Here is an 18,409-nt window from a genome sequence, read left to right as displayed (position 1 = left end):
GACACCACATAAAGGGGTTTAAAAGAAATGCCACAGTCGGGCGTCTGAGCGACACCACATAAAGGGCTTTAAAAGAAATGCCACAGTCGGGCGTCTGAGCGACACCACATAAAGGGCTTTAAAAGAAATGCCACAGTCGGGCGTCTGAGCGACACCACACAAAGGGCTTTAAAATGAACAATCATAGTGAATATCCCGGAGGTAGAACCATCCCAGAGATACTCGATAATAACAATAATATCACGGGTTAGTCAACAATAATAATAATCATAATTATCACAAGTCACAGGTAGCAGTTCCAGTTCTGGTTAACAGTTTCACCTCCGAAGACCGACACTAAGACCCACAGTTGACCCATCCCAGACTGTAATCCTTAACCATGGACACGGCTATTCGAATAGGTTTAATCTCTGCAGAGGGTGTACTCTTTACCCACGAGTAACGGATTTCTTTAGTCCATCGGGACTAATTCCGTCTAGGTCTTTTTGTTGAAAACACACCTAACTTGCACACACCAGCTTATCTCACACGTGTCTGGAATAACCCACGACACCTGTTAAGCAAACTCTAAGTGGGGAGGCTACAACCTCGCGTAGCATGGGATCAAATTTATATCGCGCGCTCTAAGGGGTGGCCTCCCCTCTCGGTCCCAACCGGAAACACCCATGCCCCAGGACTAGGTGGCCTGCCTACCAGCTATAATCATTATCTTCCACCATGGCCTCTCTATACGGTGTGTGCTAGAAAGAGGTTGACAACTTACTGAACCGTACTCTACTTGCTGTAGAGATGAGTGGTAGTACGAAACAAGTATGGGGGTTACTGGCACAAGACTCTATCTACGGTCGACTCAGGAGGTTTAAGTATTCCCTGCATGATTAGCATGATGAATATATTTCAACCAACAGAGTCACCGCTCATATCACCTTGCCATGCCATACCAGACATAACCGTCCCGACGGAGACTGACGACAAACTCATGCCTACCCAAGGCAGAGGTTTTCCCGGGTTCCTGCCGGTATGCATGCAAGGCACATGAGGGTGATTATCATCATAAGTGTGTCCATTTCCAACAGCATGGAAATCAATAACATGCACCCATGCATATGATCATATCACATGAGATAACAAGTTTCTCGAAAGTGAGGTGATGTTATGAACGTGTCATCGAACACACAAAAATATTATGCCGAGGTTCAGAATGCTTGCCTTCAATGTGTGGAAAGGCAGGGTGCACTCCAAAACTTGAAACATTTCTCCTCTCTTCAAAAATCCTATTTTAGCAATATAAAAGAATTAACACACAAAATAAAAACAGCACCAAAAGTTGTTCTGAATTTTTTTCAAATAAATCTTAAAATAAACTAGGTGAAATTTGAGAGAGGTAGGAAAAAGAATCATTTCATTTGGACTTATATTTAAAAAGATAGAGCCAGTCAAAGATTGGGTCAAATCTGATTTTAAATAAAACAGAAAAAGAAAAACGTTTCAGATAGAAATACGCTTTCGGTCATAGGAGGCGTACTTGAGGTTTTATGCCTCCACTTAAAACACGTGGACCGGTGCGGGGGTCACTGACAGTGGGTCCAGGGGGCCCACTGGTCAGGTTTGACTAGTCTTCTCCCTCCTCTTCCTCTGTCCCGAGCCGAGGCGGGGCGTCCGGCGATCGTCGCCGGCGAACGGCGTTTCTTCGCGGGCATCTGAGCGCAGGGATGGATCCGCCACTCCTAGGCGGTCCTTCCGGTGGTCGCAGGGTCGCCGGGGGTGGAGGGAGTCGCCGACGGCGAGCTCCGTGGCGGAGGGGGCTTCGGTGACAAAGTGATTTGGTGGCGGCGATGGCTGCCGATCAAAATCAAGTAGGGGGTTGGGTTCCTGGAAGGAAGGAGGTGTTCTTGGTGAAGATAAATGCGAGGGAGAGGCCCTGGTGGCGCTGGAATGGACGGGACAGTGGCGGCGGCAGGAGTTGCCGGAGATGAAGAAGACGACCTCCTCAGGTCGATTGGCTGCCATGGGGAAACTAGGGAGGTGGACTGAGGTTGCATGCGTGCTCGGATGAGTTAGGGGGTCCTTATATAGGCGAGGCAAGGCGGTTCTGCGGCGGCCGGCGATAAGGACGATGGCAAACCGCCTCCCTCTAGCATCAGGGCGTCGTGGCGATGACGGGAGCTAGCCGACGAGCGGAGGATAAGCTTGCGTTGTTCCTTGGGGCAGGTGGCGAGCCCGGGTGGCTTTGGCGGCGCCGACCGCGGTAGAGGCGCGCTGCGGCCGTCGGTGTGCCGCCAAAAGCTCTGTCGGCGGCGCTGTAGGCTGTCAGGGTGGCTTGGCGGGTTGCTGTGAGGAGGGTAGTGCATGGCGAGGTGCTGTAGAGCGGGCCAAAATCCAGGGGGGCCAGCGTGTCGGCTCGGGCGCGCGGCTGCAATTTGCGCGCTCTGGGCGTGCCCAGTGCACGCATGGGACGTGCTCGACGAAATGCTATGGCATGTTAGGGTGCTCCAAACCACAAGAAAGTTAGCAGGGTGCGGTTATAGTCTAAGGCAAAACCATTGGAAATGCTGGTCTGGTCAGGGGATTAAGTTCACAGTGTAAACAAAAACTCATGTCAAAATAGATCATGCCCATAAGGTGTTTGACAAAATGCTAAGGGCATTTAGGCATTTCTTGGAGTGGCCAAATCCTCCAGATCAGGGTCTCTTTGGATGCAAGAGAGAGTGGTGAGGTTAGTTTGTGAAAAGCACAAACTTGTTAGTGCAAGTCTTGCAAAACTACAATTCTGGACAGGAAATAAATGACATTATTTCATGAACCAAAATTAATCCAATGGGTGCATGCTCCTGGATTTAGGGGTTTGGTAGGGCTGTCTACAAGTAGGAGAAAACACAAGATCTTTGGAGCAAAATTAAATAGGGTTGCAGTAGAAATCACAAGGCTGGACCAGAATGAAAAAGAGGATGATTCACTCAAAATTTTCAAAGAACAGCACTAGGTTTTTGCATAAAGTGGAATAATATGGTCCTACTGACCTTCCCTAATTTTGGTAGAAGTTTTAAATAAATATTTAAATAGGTTGTAGTGTAAAATTGCCCACTGGACCAGATTTGAAAACTTGGTGTAGAACTCAAAATATCCAATGAATGAAATATATTATTGCACAAAAGTGATTTAGAGACATCACATGATATCTCCAAATTTTGGTGAAATTTTTAGTTAAATATATCAAATGGTTGTAGTTCAAAAAGAGCTCCAAATTTTAAAACAAGTCATTTAATGAATAAAGCTCAGGGTGAAATAATTTTATAAATAAATCTCCTGATTGAGAGATGTTTTTTAAAATGAGAGGGAAAATAAGTCCAATATATTTTGGAAGGATCCACTTGGGAAAAACTCCTTAATATTAAAAGAAAAGTTTTGAAATCAACAGAGATATACTTGCATGCAAAAATTTTAAACTCTTGGCAAAATTTTAATAACTAAAACCTGGTTAAATGTTTGGGGTGTTACAATACTACCCCCCTTAATAAAAAATCTCGTCCTCAAGATTTGGTAAAAGCCGTTGTGAAAAACAAAAGTTCCATATGCGTTTGAGTGGTTGTGAGACTGCTGCCGTGGTGCTGCGTGAATAAAAATAATAATAATCCACGTAGTGAGGGGATAAATGATGCAGCAATTCAGTAAAAAGAAAACTCATACTAGGATCTTTCGCGGTTACACAAGTTAATCACGAAGAAAAAATACTCATACCAGTAGAAACTAAATACTCGACTCGTCGCACAAATTTGGGGTACCATGCATAAGATACACGCAAATATAAATGCTGCAAAAACAAATACAGTAGTGACGTCTAAAATGAAAACGGTAATTGGGTGGGGTCCTGATAAAATGTCTCTGGTAAAGGGATACACTCCTCTTCTATCGGAGGAAGTGGATTGACCAGTTGATGCACGTGTCTCTCCTGGTCGGGCCTCAGTGATTTGCCGATGGCAATCTGAGGACTTAAATCTGCGAGGCTCTGGAGATAATCCATCACTCGCTGGTTCAAATGCTCTTGAGCAATGATGTACTGGATAAGGTTGGCTAGCACTGGGTCTCTCTCAATGTGTCCACCGGGAAAAGATGTTACTTCTCCGGGTGCTGCACGGCTCGGAAAGTAATAATATCCTCGTTCGCGGGCATAGGGTACTGCGGATCGAAGACGAGCAATCGCTTCTTTCGCAGCAGCTTCTATGGCCAGGTGTGGGGTTGGCATAGATTTCCCCACGAAGGAAACTTCCGTTGGATCTTGATTGGAGTCTACGGGAGGGATGTGCACTGCTTCCCAATATTCCGAGGTGGAAGGGGTGATCCTTGATTTGAACAGCTCGTACTGAGGTGGCTGGGTAGAACCCATGGTACTGCGGGTAAAATCCCACAATATTTTGACAAAGCTACCTGGGGTTGCATCTGGGGTTCTCAGATGAATGCTGGGGCTCGGCATGACAGGAAAAAGTTGTGAGTGTGGTGCACAAGGTGAGGGTTGCTGGGTAAGGTCACAAGGTGGCCTTTATATAGCAATGGAGCCGGATTCGTTTTACCGTGGTGAAAGGTAATAAATTTGGCCGCTTAGCTCCAAAGGTCGGGTCAGTGTCAGAGATACACATATCTCATAAAGAGACGTGTTACTGTGGTTGTCGTCGGGTTGGTTTTGGTAGTTGTGCCCGGAAACATATGCAACTATGCGCTGACCAAATATGCAAGGCTACTATTAAAACAGAGGCACAATGACAGGCTGCGTTAATATACACGGTCGCATGATTACAAAGTGAGGATACACTGAGACTCGGTACTACTCGTACGGCTTAGTCTACCTCGTTTATGTCTAAACGGGCGTGCCTGGTGGATGTCGAGGCTTCTCCACGTGTCTCACTACCTGGATTAGTCGGAGATGGTGGAGGAACTGCAGGGTCGGGGTAGTGATGATGACCATCGAAGGGATTGTTGGCCACAACCCCGTTGGAGTGTGCTCCCAAAAGGCGACGAAGCACTTCTGGGGTCATCAAAGCATCTCGGCTGATGGCTGGAGCTGATCTCGGGGTCTCGATCGGTTTTCCAAAGAGCACGACTGGGTTGTCTGCGTTGGGCTCGTTTTCTCTCCCGCCGGGGCTCGACGAACCAGCTCTCCACGAGCTGCAATTAAATCAATAGTGATTTGATCGCACAGTTCCTCTAGTGCACTTACATAGCGCACCAGGTGCAACAATGCAGGATCTGTCTTGTGATCTCCGTTGGCAACTTGGGGTGGTCTACCATACCCTTCGTGTCTGGGGTAGTAGTGGAACGAGCGACAGTTAACTCTGGGCGACAAGTGCCTGAGATGAACTATAGCCTCTCGAGCAGCTAGTTGTATGGCTTGTGGCTCAAAGGAAGGTGTTCTTCCGGTGAACCTGTAGGGGGTTCGGGTGCTAGACCCCTACCGTAGATGTGCACAGTGGCCCAGAATTGGTGGTCCTCACCGCTCATGGGTCCTTGGTACACAACATATTCTGGTGGCTCCTCTAACGCATAGGCACGATGGGTGAGGTTTGCGAGGATGGTCACAAAACCTCCAAGGTTGGTTGTTGTGGTCTCGTTGTGCACTATGGGTCCAGGCATTGTGGCTCGGTTTGGGGTAGCGGCTGTGCTGTGATGGGTTGAGACTAGCGTGCCCTTTTTATAGGAAAAAGGGGACGGAGTCTTCTTCCGCACGCTTGCGAATGAGGCGCCTTGGGTGCTGGTCACTGGTGTCCGATTGACAGGCTAGGCTGATAGGTTGGGCACCGACTGCCAAAAGTGTCGGGATTACTGTGTGGCTATCTTGCACGAGAAGCTTGGCTGGGGTTTGGCTAAGGTCTAGTGGGTTGGTTTGCCTAAATTTATTGACCTGGCTAAGATAGGATTAGCCAATGGTCAGCCTGGCTCTGATACCAAGTCTGTCACGACCGGTTTTCCGGGTAATAAATTTCCAGAAAAGACCGTCGTGCTCATCAGCCCCATGATTACTGTTAGCTGATGAGGCTCCAAGTTGATACAGAAATTCCAAGCAGAATACAAAATATGTAGTACAAGGCCATTCTGGCCTGTGAGTACAACAAATGGTTTCTAGTGGTTGATGGCGGAAGCGGGTTGTGAAACATCAGTGTCTATGGGACTCCATTTCCCACGGGAACAGCTGACCAGGTTAACTCCTATCTTCGCGAGGCTGCTATCTCCATTACTTAGGTTCCGGGGCTGTCATCGCGTCGCTCCTCTTCGTGCAAGAAAATCTGGCCAAGACAATAGCCAGGGACAAGCCAGTGAGTACTTTGAATGTACTCGCAAACATTATGAACACAGGTACAATCGAACAATGATGTGCTGAAAATATTTTATGCTCATGACATCAGTCACAAAAGATAAATAAATCTCTGATGCGTGCAAGCAAGTTATTTATAAAATTGCAATAACATAGTAGTATTAAAATTTATGAAATAAATAACAAGCAAAGCCACAGTCGGGCGTCTTAGCGACACCACATAAAGGGCTTTAAAAGAAATGCCACAGTCGGGCGTCTGAGCGACACCACATAAAGGGCTTTAAAAGAAATGCCACAGTCGGGCGTCTGAGCGACACCACATAAAGGGCTTTAAAAGAAATGCCACAGTCGGGTGTCTGAGCGACACCACATAAAGGGCTTTAAAAGAAATGCCACAGTCGGGCGTCTGAGCGACACCACACAAAGGGCTTTAAAATGAACAATCATAGTGAATATCCCGGAGGTAGAACCATCCCAGAGATACTCGATAATAACAATAATATCACGGGTTAGTCAACAATAATAATAATCATAATTATCACAAGTCACAGGTAGCAGTTCCAGTTCTGGTTAACAGTTTCACCTCCGAAGACCGACACTAGGACTGACACTTGACCCATCCCAGACTGTAATCCTTAACCATGGACACGGCTATTCGAATAGGTTTAATCTCTGCAGAGGGTGTACTCTTTACCCACGAGTAACGGATTTCTTTAGTCCATCGGGACTAATTCCGTCTATGGTCTTTTTGTTGAAAACACACCTAACTTGCACACACCAGCTTATCTCACACGTGTCTGGAATAACCCACGACACCTGTTAAGCAAACTCTAAGTGGGGAGGCTACAACCTCGCGTAGCATGGGATCAAATTTATATCGCGCGCTCTAAGGGGTGGCCTCCCCTCTCGGTCCCAACCGGAAACACCCATGCCCCCGGACCAGGTGGCCTGCCTACCAGCTACAACCGGTATCTTCCACCATGGCCTCTCTGTACGGTGTGTGCTAGAAAGAGGTTGACAACTTACTGAACCGTACTTTACTTGCTGTAGAGACGAGTGGTAGTATGAAACAAGTATGGGGGTTACTGGCACAAGACTCGATCTACGATCGACTCAGGAGGTTTAAGTATTCCCTGCATGATTAGCATGACGAATATATTTCAACCAACAGAGTCACCGCTCATATCACCTTGCCATGCCATACCAGACATAACCGTCCCGACGGAGACCGGCGACAAACTCATGCCTACCCAAGCCAGAGGTTTTCTCGGGTTCCTGCCGGTATGCATGCAAGGCACATGAGGGTGATTATCATCATAAGTGTGTCCATTTCCAACAACATGGAAATCAATAACATGCACCCATGCATATGATCATATCACATGAAATAACAAGTTTCTCCAAAGTGAGGTGATGTTATGAACGTGTCATCGAACACACAAAAATATTATGCCGGGGTTCAGAATGCTTGCCTTCAATGTGTGGAAAGGCAGGGTGCACTCCAAAACTTGAAACATTTCTCCTCTCTTCAAAAATCCTATTTTAGCAATATAAAAGAATTAACACACAAAATAAAAACAGCACCAAAAGTTGTTCTGAAATTTTTTCAAATAAATCTTAAAATAAACTAGGTGAAATTTGAGAGAGGTAGGAAAAAGAATCATTTCATTTGGACTTATATTTAAAAAGATAGAGCCAGTCAAAAATTGGGTCAAATCTGATTTTAAATAAAACAGAAAAAGAAAAACGTTTCAGATAGAAATACGCTTTCGGTCATAGGAGGCGTACTTGAGGTTTTACGCCTCCACTTAAAACACGTGGACCGGTGCGGGGGTCACTGACAGTGTGTCCAGGGGGCCCACTGGTCAGGTTTGACTAGTCTTCTCCCTCCTCTTACTCTGTCCCGAGCCGAGGCGGGGCGTCCGGCGATCGTCGCCGGCGAACGGTGTTTCTTCGCGGGCATCTGAGTGCAGGGATGGATCCACCACTCCTAGGCAGTCCTTCCGGTGGTCGCAGGGTCACCGGGGGTGGAGGGAGTCGCCGGCGGCGAGCTCCGTGGCGGAGGGGGCTTCGGTGACAAAGTGATTTGGTGGCGGCGATGGCTCCCGATCAAAATCAAGTAGGGGGTTGGGTTCTTGGAAGGAAGGAGGTGTTCTTGGTGAAGATAAATGGGAGGGAGAGGCCCTGGTGGCGCTGGAATGGACGGGACAGTGGCGGCGGCAGGAGTTGCCGGAGATGAAGAAGACGACCTCCTCAGGTCGATTGGCTGCCATGGGGAAACTAGGGAGGTGGACTGAGGTTGCATGTGTGCTCGGATGAGTTAGGGGGTCCTTATATAGGCGAGGCAAGGCGGTTCCGCGGAGGCCGGCAATAAGGACGATGGCGAACCGCCTCCCTATAGCGTCAAGGTGTCGTGGCGACGATGGGAGCTAGCCGACGAGCGGAGGATAAGCTTGCGCTGTTCCTTGGGGCAGGTGGCGAGCCCGGGTGGCTTTGGCGGCGCCGACCGCGGTAGAGGCGCGCTGCGGCCGCTGGTGTGCCGCCAAAAGCTCTGTCGGCGGCGCTATAGGCTGCCAGGGTGGCTCGGCGCGTTGCTATGAGGAGGGTAGTGCGTGGCGAGGTGCTGCAGAGCGGGCCAAAATCCAGGGGGGCCAGCGTGTCGGCTCGGGCGCGCGGCTGCAATTTGCGCGCTCTGGGCGCGCCCAGTGCATGCACGGGACGTGCTCGACGAAATGCTATGGCATGTTAGGGGGCTCCAAACCACAAGAAAGTTAGCAGTGTGGGGTTATAGTCTAAGGCAAAACCATTGGACATGCTGGTCTGGTCAGGGGATTAAGTTCACAGTGTAAACAAAAACTCATGTCAAAATAGATCATGCCCATAAGGTGTTTGACAAAATGCTAAGGGCATTTAGGCATTTCTTGGAGTGGCCAAATCCTCCAGATCAGGGTCTCTTTGGATGCAAGAGAGAGTGGTGAGGTTAGTTTGTGAAAAGCACAAACTTGTTAGTGCAAGTCTTGCAAAACTACAATTCTGGACAGGAAATAAATGACATTATTTCATGAACCAAAATTAATCCAATGGGTGCATGCTCCTGGATTTAGGGGTTTGGTAGGGCTGTCTACAAGTAGGAGAAAACACAAAATCTTTGGAGCAAAATTAAATAGGGTTGCAGTAGAAATCACAAGGCTGGACCAGAATGAAAAAGAGGATGATTCACTCAAAATTTTCAAAGAACAGCACTAGGTTTTTGCATAAAGTGGAATAATATGCTCCTACTGACCTCCCCTAATTTTGGTAGAAGTTTAAATAAATATTTAAATACGTTGTAGTGTAAAATTGCCCACTGGACCAGATTTGAAAACTTGGTGTAGAACTCAAAATATCCAATGAATGAAATATATTATTGCACAAAAGTGATTTAGAGACATCACATGATATCTCCAAATTTTGGTGAAATTTTTAGTTAAATATATCAAATGGTTGGAGTTCAAAAAGAGCTCCAAATTTTAAAACAAGTCATTTAATGAATAAAGCTCAGGGTGAAATAATTTTATAAATAAATCTCCTGATTGAGAGATGTTTTTTTAAATGAGAGGGAAAATAAGTCCAATATATTTTGGAAGGATCCACTTGGGAAAAACTCCTTAATATTAAAAGAAAAGTTTTGAAATCAACAGAGATATACTTGCATGCAAAAATTTTAAACTCTTGGCAAAATTTTAATAACTAAAACCTGGTTAAATTTTTGGGGTGTTACAGCCCGGGGGCTCCTGTCGGTGTACTAGAATAGGGGTACCCTAGTACCCCGAACTTGTGCACGGGCAGTTGCAGCACCCCGCGGCAAGGCTTGCCGGGCGAACGCCAGGATCCTCCATGGTTCCCTTGGAGCCATTCAAGAACAAAGTATTTAAGCTAAGGAGACAAGGCCCCGGCAAGAGGGGCTTGCCGGGAAGGCCAACCAAGGCGCTCCAAGGAACTTGCCGCGACGCGCCACGCGCTCCGGCAAGGCAACAAGGCCCCGGCAAGAGGAGCTTGCCGGGAAGACTAAACAAGGTACCCCGAGGCCCGGTGAGCGACGAGCTTCTGGACCCGACAAGATAACAACAGCGGCAAGGCGCTTGCCGCGGCAGGCGGCCATTCTGTGCCCACGCTCCAGCGCATCCACCAACGTGTCGCTCTGGGGGCCTCTCTGGGCGCGCGTGGCGGGAGGCTGTGTAGCCAGCGGTGCGCAGTGGCATGCGAAGCTGACAAGATCACCATCGTGGCGAACGGTGGCGCCCCTAACGGTCCTTTTCTGCACTGTTCGGGCGACTCAGACGGGCATTTAATGCCCTTGTCCCCTGCCGTCAGGGTTAGGTAGGGTGCACTGTACAAGTAACTGTACCAACTACCTCGCTTTTTACGTTTTTACCCTCCTCTGCGTTGCCACCTGTCGGTGACCCCTTTAGCTTATAAAAGGAGGCCCATGCGCAACGTAGAGGGGGTTCGGACAGTTCGCTTCGATTCATTCGTAGCCTAGAAAACATCACGCTCTTTCTCTCGAGAGCAAGAACACTAGATAATACAACCAGACAAGCAGCAGTAGGAGTGTTATCTCTCCGGAGAGCTCCGAAGCTGGGTAAACTGCTCGTGTGCCTCGCCTCGATCTGCTCTTCGTGCGATCTCCGCCCCCCGCCGAACCGAAAGGGGCCCGGTCCGTCGGCCCCATAGGTGTTCGTGGATCAGTTTCCCCCGACACGCTCCCGAGGACACATGGGAATATCGTCAAGCTAGCTGTCATCACAATCATATGATTGGCGTTCAATACTTAGATAGTTTGATATGTGGGTGGACCGGTGCTTGGGTGTTGTTCTTACTTGAACAAGCATCCCACTTATGATTAACCTCTATTGCAAGCATCCGCAACTACAACAAAAGTATTAAGGTAAACCTAACCATAGCATGAAACATGTGGATCCAAATCAGCCCCTTACGAAGCAACACATAAACTAGGGTTTAAGCTTCTGTCACTCTAGCAACCCATCATCTACTTATTACATCCCAATGCCTTCCTCTAGGCCCAAATAATGGTGAAGTGTTATGTAGTTGACGTTCACATAACACCACTAGAGGGTAGACAACATACATCTTATCAAAATATGAAACGAATACCAAATTCACATGACTACTCATAGCAAGACTTCTGCCTTGTCCTCATGAACGAACATAATTACTCACAAAGCATATTCGTGTTCATAATCAGAGGGGTAATAATATGCATATAGGATCTGAACATATGATCTTCCACCAATTAAACCAACTAGCATCAACTACAAGGAGTAATCAACACTACTAGCAACCCACTAGCACCAATCCCGGACTTTGAGACAAGAATTGGATACAAGAGATCAACTAGGGTTTGGAGATGAGATGGTGCTAGTGAAGATGTTGATGGAGATTTCCCTCTCCCAATGAGAGGAGCGTTGGTGATGACGATGGTGATGATTTCCCCTCCGGGAGGGAAGTATCCCCGGTAGAACAGCTCTGCCGGAGCTCGAGATTGGATCCGCCAAGGTTCCGCCTCATGGCGGCGAAGTCTCGTCCCGAATAGTTCCTCCTTATTTTTTTCTCATCGAAAGCCCTCATATAGGAGAAGATGGGCATCGGACAGCCACCAGGGGGCCCACGAGGTAGGGGGCGCGCCCTAGGGGGGGGGGGGCACCCCCCACCCTCGTGAGAAGGGTGTGGGCCCCCTGGTCTTCATCTTTGGCGTGTATTTTTCTTTATTTCTTTTAAGACGTTCCGTGGAGTTTCAGGACTTTTGGAGTTGCGCATAATAGGTCTCTAATATTTTCTCCTTTTCTAGCCCAGAATTCTAGCTGCCGGCATTCTCCCTCCTTATGTAAACCTTGTAAAATAAGAAAGAATAGCCATAAGTATTGTGATATAAAGTGAAATAACAGTCCATAATGCGATAAATATCGATATAAAAGCATGATGCAAAATGGACGTATCACGGACATCCGTGTAGACTTGATCTTCGTCGGATTCAAGACCGCGGTAGCCGTTCCCGGTCACCCCGATGATCATGACCTAAATCTGTCGTTAGAGCGCTTCTAGGTGATAGCTCCTATAACCGCTCTGGCCTTAGAACCGGGGTAGACTGCGCCATCCGAGGACGGGAGGATCAACCCCACCACGGAGGCCACAGATCCCACGGTGTTGGAGCCGCACATAGACTTAACCCCTCACGACGTCTTTGTCACCGGAACAACGAAGTCGTCTCCAAATGTAAGTTTCGAACCACGTGAGCCCATGGACGGCGAGCTTGATCGATTATCGATCTTCGAATTCAGTGCCACAGACATCTTCTAGCACTCGCCCTTGAGTGATGTGCTAAATTCCTTAAAGAAACTGTCCTTGGCGAAGGACTCACAACCGAACTATATCCGGCTTGAACCAGGGGCTGGCGGCGGAGAATTTTGCTTCCCACCCACCACTCACTTCATAGCCACGGTCCAGGATTCGACCGATACACTTGATTACGACTCCGAGAACATTGACGGTATGGACGACGATGCCGAAGAGAGCGAAGACCCCGTTGATACAGCTACTAACCAAGATAAACGGAAAGATGCGCAGGTTAGCCCTGGTAAACAGGCCATGTACGAAGATTTGGAGGACGACAATTACATTCCGCTCTCTGAGGATGAGGTGAGCCTCGGCACCGAGGATTTCATTGTGCCTGAGGAACCTCTTGAGCAGGAGCACTTCAAGCGCCAACTAACAACCACTGCAAGGAGCCTGAAAAAGAAGCAGCAGCAACTTCAAATTGACTAAGATCTGCTCAATGATAGATGGATCGAAGTCCTAGCCGCCAAAGAATACAGCCTTAGTGGCCCAGCCAAAAGCTACCCGAAGAGTAGATTGCTACCCCAGGGCGACGACAGGGCGCTCGAGCCTGTGCCATTAAAGCACAGAGCATCAGGTCGACCACAACTTGGTTCGGGTAAAGCGGCAACTCAAGCTGAACACCAGACCGCCCCACCTCGCCATAAAGGCAAGAACAAAACAGCCCAGGGTTGTGCACATGACCGTTAACATGACCTGGGTAGCAGAGCAAGACACCCAAGAGCGACCTATGGATCACGAGGACATACCTCGACACGCGACGATGACCACCTATTCAGACGTGACAAATCTAGCCACGCCCGGGCCGAAAACCGCAAATGAACTCCATCGGAGGTACGTCACAGTGTGGCCCAACATAGAGGCGCCACACACCCTCTTTGCTTCACAAACGAAGTAATGGAGCATCAATTCCCAGACGGGTTCAAACCTATGAATATTGAATCATACGATGGAACAACGGATCCCACGGTATGGATCGAGGACTTCCTCCTCCATATCCACATGGCCCGTGCGGACGACCTTCATTTCATCAAATACCTACCACTAAAACTCAAAGGACCAGCTCGGTACTAGTTAAATAGTCTGCCGGAAAATTCTATTGGCAGCTGGGAAGATTTGGAAGACGCCTTTCGCGACACCTTCCAAGGAACATATGTCCGGCCACCGGACGCCGATGACTTAAGTCACATTGTCCAGCAGCCCGGAGAGTCATCCAGGCAGCTCTGGACCAGGTCCTTAGTTAAAAAGAACCAAATCATCGACTGTCCGGACGCGGAAGCCCTCGCGGCCTTCAAACACAGTGTCTGGGATGAATGGCTTGCACGCCACCTCGGTCGAGAAGGACCTAGATCCATGACATCCCTTACCGCTCTAATGACCCGCTTTTGCATGGGAGGAGACAGCTGGCTTGCTCGTAGAAGCAATAGCACCAGTGACTCAGGCACTTCTAAAATCCGAGATGGCAACGGCAAGCCACGGCAAAGCAAACACAACAGCCACAATGATAATGAAAGATCACATGACATAGCGGTCAACGCCGGATTTAGCAATCCCAAGCCCAGTCAACGAAAAAAGCCATTCAGGGCGAATAGAGACGGACCATCCAACCTAGACAGGATACTAGACCGACCCAGCCAGATTCACGGCCACCCCAATAAGCCAGCTAATCATACCAACAGAAAATGTTGGGTCCTCAAGAAGGCCGGCAAGCTCAACGCCAAACACAAGGGAAGGGGGCCGCCAGGCAATAGGGATGATGGAGCGGTTCACCAGCCAAATGCCGGGGGCCAGAAGCAATTTCCCCCCGAAGATCGATCAAATCCGGAGCAGAAATAGCAGTTCGGCTTCCGTTGTCCATCTCATATACCCGTTAAAACTATACCGCGCATACATAACTACGCACTTAAGATACCAAGGGCATTGGTGGAAGCATAATACAGACAAGTTTGCAAGCACTCTGGTAACATTTTTATCTACTTTCATTTTTCTTTCTTCATTAACTCTTAAAAACAGCTGGCGCAAAGGAGAAACATCTAAAACCGACTCTATCGGAGTTCGGATCCGTACACTCACCTACGGGGCTACTTCCTTCAAGGATTCCCCTCACCGAGCACAGGCGGCGCAGACGTGCGACAGGAGGTCCAAAATAACTTTTTGTAGACCACACTCTTTTTCGAGCCTGTAACATGCCTTTTTCCTCTGCCTTCGACCCAGGGCATATCAAATAGCCGGGGTCGTGGCCTTTATATATATCAAGTAATCTTTGGCATATTGCTCAGGTCCCAGTTCACATTACAAGTATTAATTATCCGCATCTTTCCGCAATTGAATACACCTCCTATGGTTGTTTCACAGATATTACCCAGCTTAAACTTGCCAGGGGATCGGTATGGGAACAATTGAGTTGCCAACAAAGTCCGAACAGCTTTTGCAGCATAACTCGGCGTCGCAAGTTTGGCCTTATATGCATCAGCTCCGAATCATGTCTTGGGTCAATAGTTGGGTTGCCCGGCTCCTGTGCTTGCTATCCTACGTTCCGCTCCATCGGCTAGGGTAGTAAAGGGAGAACTACTGCAATTGTGCTTGCGGTTCACCTGGATCAGCACCTCAGTAGAGAAAGCTGAAAATTGAATGTCATGCTGTGGCGAGAGATGGTCAACCACTTGATGACTTATTGGAATATCTAGCGATTCCTCCATGTCACACGAAGGACCTCTTTTCAGTCAAATATGTACATGCATCGTATGAATAAGCCGCATACATACTAGGGGCTATGTCGTAGACCCACCATAAAACTCCTATGGCTAAGTGAAACTGTTAACGCCCTATAGTCTGGTTGCCTGGTTCGCCGCATTGACACCTCCTTCATGGACCAAGACGTTGGGTCAAGAGTGATCAAATGCTTTTCCGAACAACCCCGTACTTCCTACGAGGGGGCTGAAGCTAACGACTGGAAAACTTTCAGATTATATTAAAACGGCCGCACAGGTGGAACACAAACTTTTGAGCATTATATAAAAAACAGATTAACTATAAAATTGTCTCATACAATTCTCATACACCTCACTCGAACATTATGTCTTTCGAGCACTGACCCTCTATCACGCAGGTAGCCACTAGGACGTCTTCAAAATAATGCTCTGGTTCATGGTGGTCATTGCCCTGAGGTGGACTCTTCACCGCAACATCGATGGGCTTCATCTTCCCGCAGAATGTCTTGACTCGGGCAAAGGTCGTCCATGCACCCTCGATGCACACCAACCGCTTCGCAGTGTCGATACATGGCACTGTGTCAACAAGTCGTTGCACCAAGCCAAAGTAACTATTCGGAAAAGGCTCAGTTGGCCATAACCGGGTTATGACGTTCTTCATGGTAGCGCCGGATATCCTATGAATCTCGGCCCACTGGGACATCTGCTCATTTAGCAACAGGGGGCGCTTCGACGCGCTGAATTGTGACCAGAAAAGCTTCTCCATTGCATACCCCTCTCGCGCCTGGTAAAACTGCGCTAGATCAGAAGAACACTTCGGAAAGTCTAAAAACTCGTCCGGAGAACTCCACAATTGGTTAAGCTGAGCATAGTTCGGATCGCCTAACTTAGTCTGTAGCAAAAATGGCTCACTAGCCGCAATCTCCCTAGCTTGCCGGATCTCCTCACGGGCGGCTCTGGATTCAGACCGCGCTTCTCTCGCCTCTCATAAGGCCTTGTCAACTTTAGCCGTTTTGGCTTCATTCTCCTTCTCAAGGTGTTCATAGCGGCTAGCAGCACTTTTTAGTTCGAGCGCCATCGCGGATATCTTCTCCTCGTCTTGACACCGAGCAGCTCGTTCGGCTTTTAACTCAGCCGATGCCTTTTCGGCAACCACATTACTACGCCGGGCTGGCTCCTTAGCCCGGGCCAGCTCCGCCCGAAGAATTTCAACGGTGACAGCACCATCTGCAGCCATGCATATTACAGTATATAAATTTCAGCATTATGCTTATTTCACATAAATGTATGTGAAGGGACTGCCCCGAATACATACCTTGCGATTCGTCAAGACGCATGTTGATTAACGCAATGTCATCCCCGGCCATATCAAGCTTCCGTTGCAGCTCGGCAATATCCGTAGTCTGGGAAGTAGCCAGGGGGGAAGTAGCCTGTGTTCAAGTTAATCAGATTAGTCCTTGAAAGTTCTTCCCGATCCTCCGTTCGCCTCCAATGGGAAGCTAACCCGAGTCTCAGGGGCTACTATCTATACACAGATGTATTTTGTGAATAAAACACAATTGCACATATTACAGTACAAACCTTGAAGCCTCTTAGTAGGCTCGCAAAGGCCTCATCCAATCCGCTCTTCGTGTTAGGAGGCACCAAGAACAATGTTCTCATCACAAGAAAATCGGAACGATCCCGAGATACCCGCGTGATCCTATTTTTTTGTGAAAATGAGGAGAGGAAAGTCAAAACATCTACGAAGGGGGCTGAGGAGTAAAAAGAATCCTACTCTCCGATATATATAATCCTAAGACTCAAAATAGTTTTATTCTAGACTCAACAACGTCACCGATTCAATCAAGCAGGGGGCTCCTAAGTCGGGGATGGCTCTGACACCAACTTGTAATGCCCAAGATGCGGCTATATCTCCCACGTGTCAAGGCATGACTTAGAGGCATAACCGCATTTTGGTTTTGTAAGCAAGAAGGGTCATCTTCACACAATCCCAAGTAATGTACAAGGAAGTAAATAGTTGGCTTACAATCGCCACGTGACACAAAGATCGAATAATTCATACATCATTTAGAGTACACACATAGTCCGACTACGGACGGATCCAAATGAAAAGAAGACAACCCCAAATGCTAAATCCCTATCGCTCCAACTGGGCACCACTACTGATCATCCGGAAGGGAAACGTAGTAACGGCCAAGGTCTTCGTCAAACTCCCACTTGAGCTCGGTGGCATCACCTGCACTAGTATCATCGGAACCTGCAACTGTGTTGGTAGTATCTGTGAGTCACGAGGACTCAGCAATCTCAAAACCTGTGAGATCAAGACTATTTAAGCTTATAGGTAGGATGTGGTTATGAGGTGGAGTTGTAGCAAGCACTAAGGAAATATGGTGGATAACTTACGAGTACAAGAGTAAGATGAGAAACAACGCAACAGACGTAGAGCTAGAAGTAATCAAGAAGTGATCCTGAACTACTTATGTTCATACATAACCAAATTGTGTTCACTTCCCAGACTCCGTCGAAAAGAGACCATCACGGCTACACACGTGGTTGATGCATTTTAATCAAGTCAAGTGCCGAGTTCTCTACAACTGGATATTAACAAATTCCCATCTGCCACATAACCGCAGGCACGGCTCTCGAAAGTTTATACCCTGCAGGGGTGTCCCAACTTAGCCCATCACAAGCTCTCACGATCAATGAAGGATATTTCTTCTCCAGGAATAAACCGATCAGTCTTGGAATCCCGGTTACAAGACATTTCGACAATGGTAAAACAAGACGAGCAAGACCGCCCAATGTGCTAGCAAATCCTGATAGGAGTCGCATGTATCTTGTTCTCAGGGCACACCAAATGGGACAAGCTACGAGTAAAACCAACCCTCGAGCTGCTGGGTCCCAGCTATCGGCCACTCCTTATGCAATTCTCTCGTTTATTGACTATATAGGTTGACAATGGTGTGGGACCGTGATGTCAATAAACCAGGAGGATGCA

The sequence above is a fragment of the Triticum aestivum genome, chromosome 6A, assembly GCF_018294505.1.
Source record: "Triticum aestivum cultivar Chinese Spring chromosome 6A, IWGSC CS RefSeq v2.1, whole genome shotgun sequence".
Lineage (NCBI taxonomy): Eukaryota > Viridiplantae > Streptophyta > Magnoliopsida > Poales > Poaceae > Triticum > Triticum aestivum.
The sequence above is the reverse complement of the archived record's forward strand: the minus strand, read 5'-3'. Positions refer to the sequence as shown.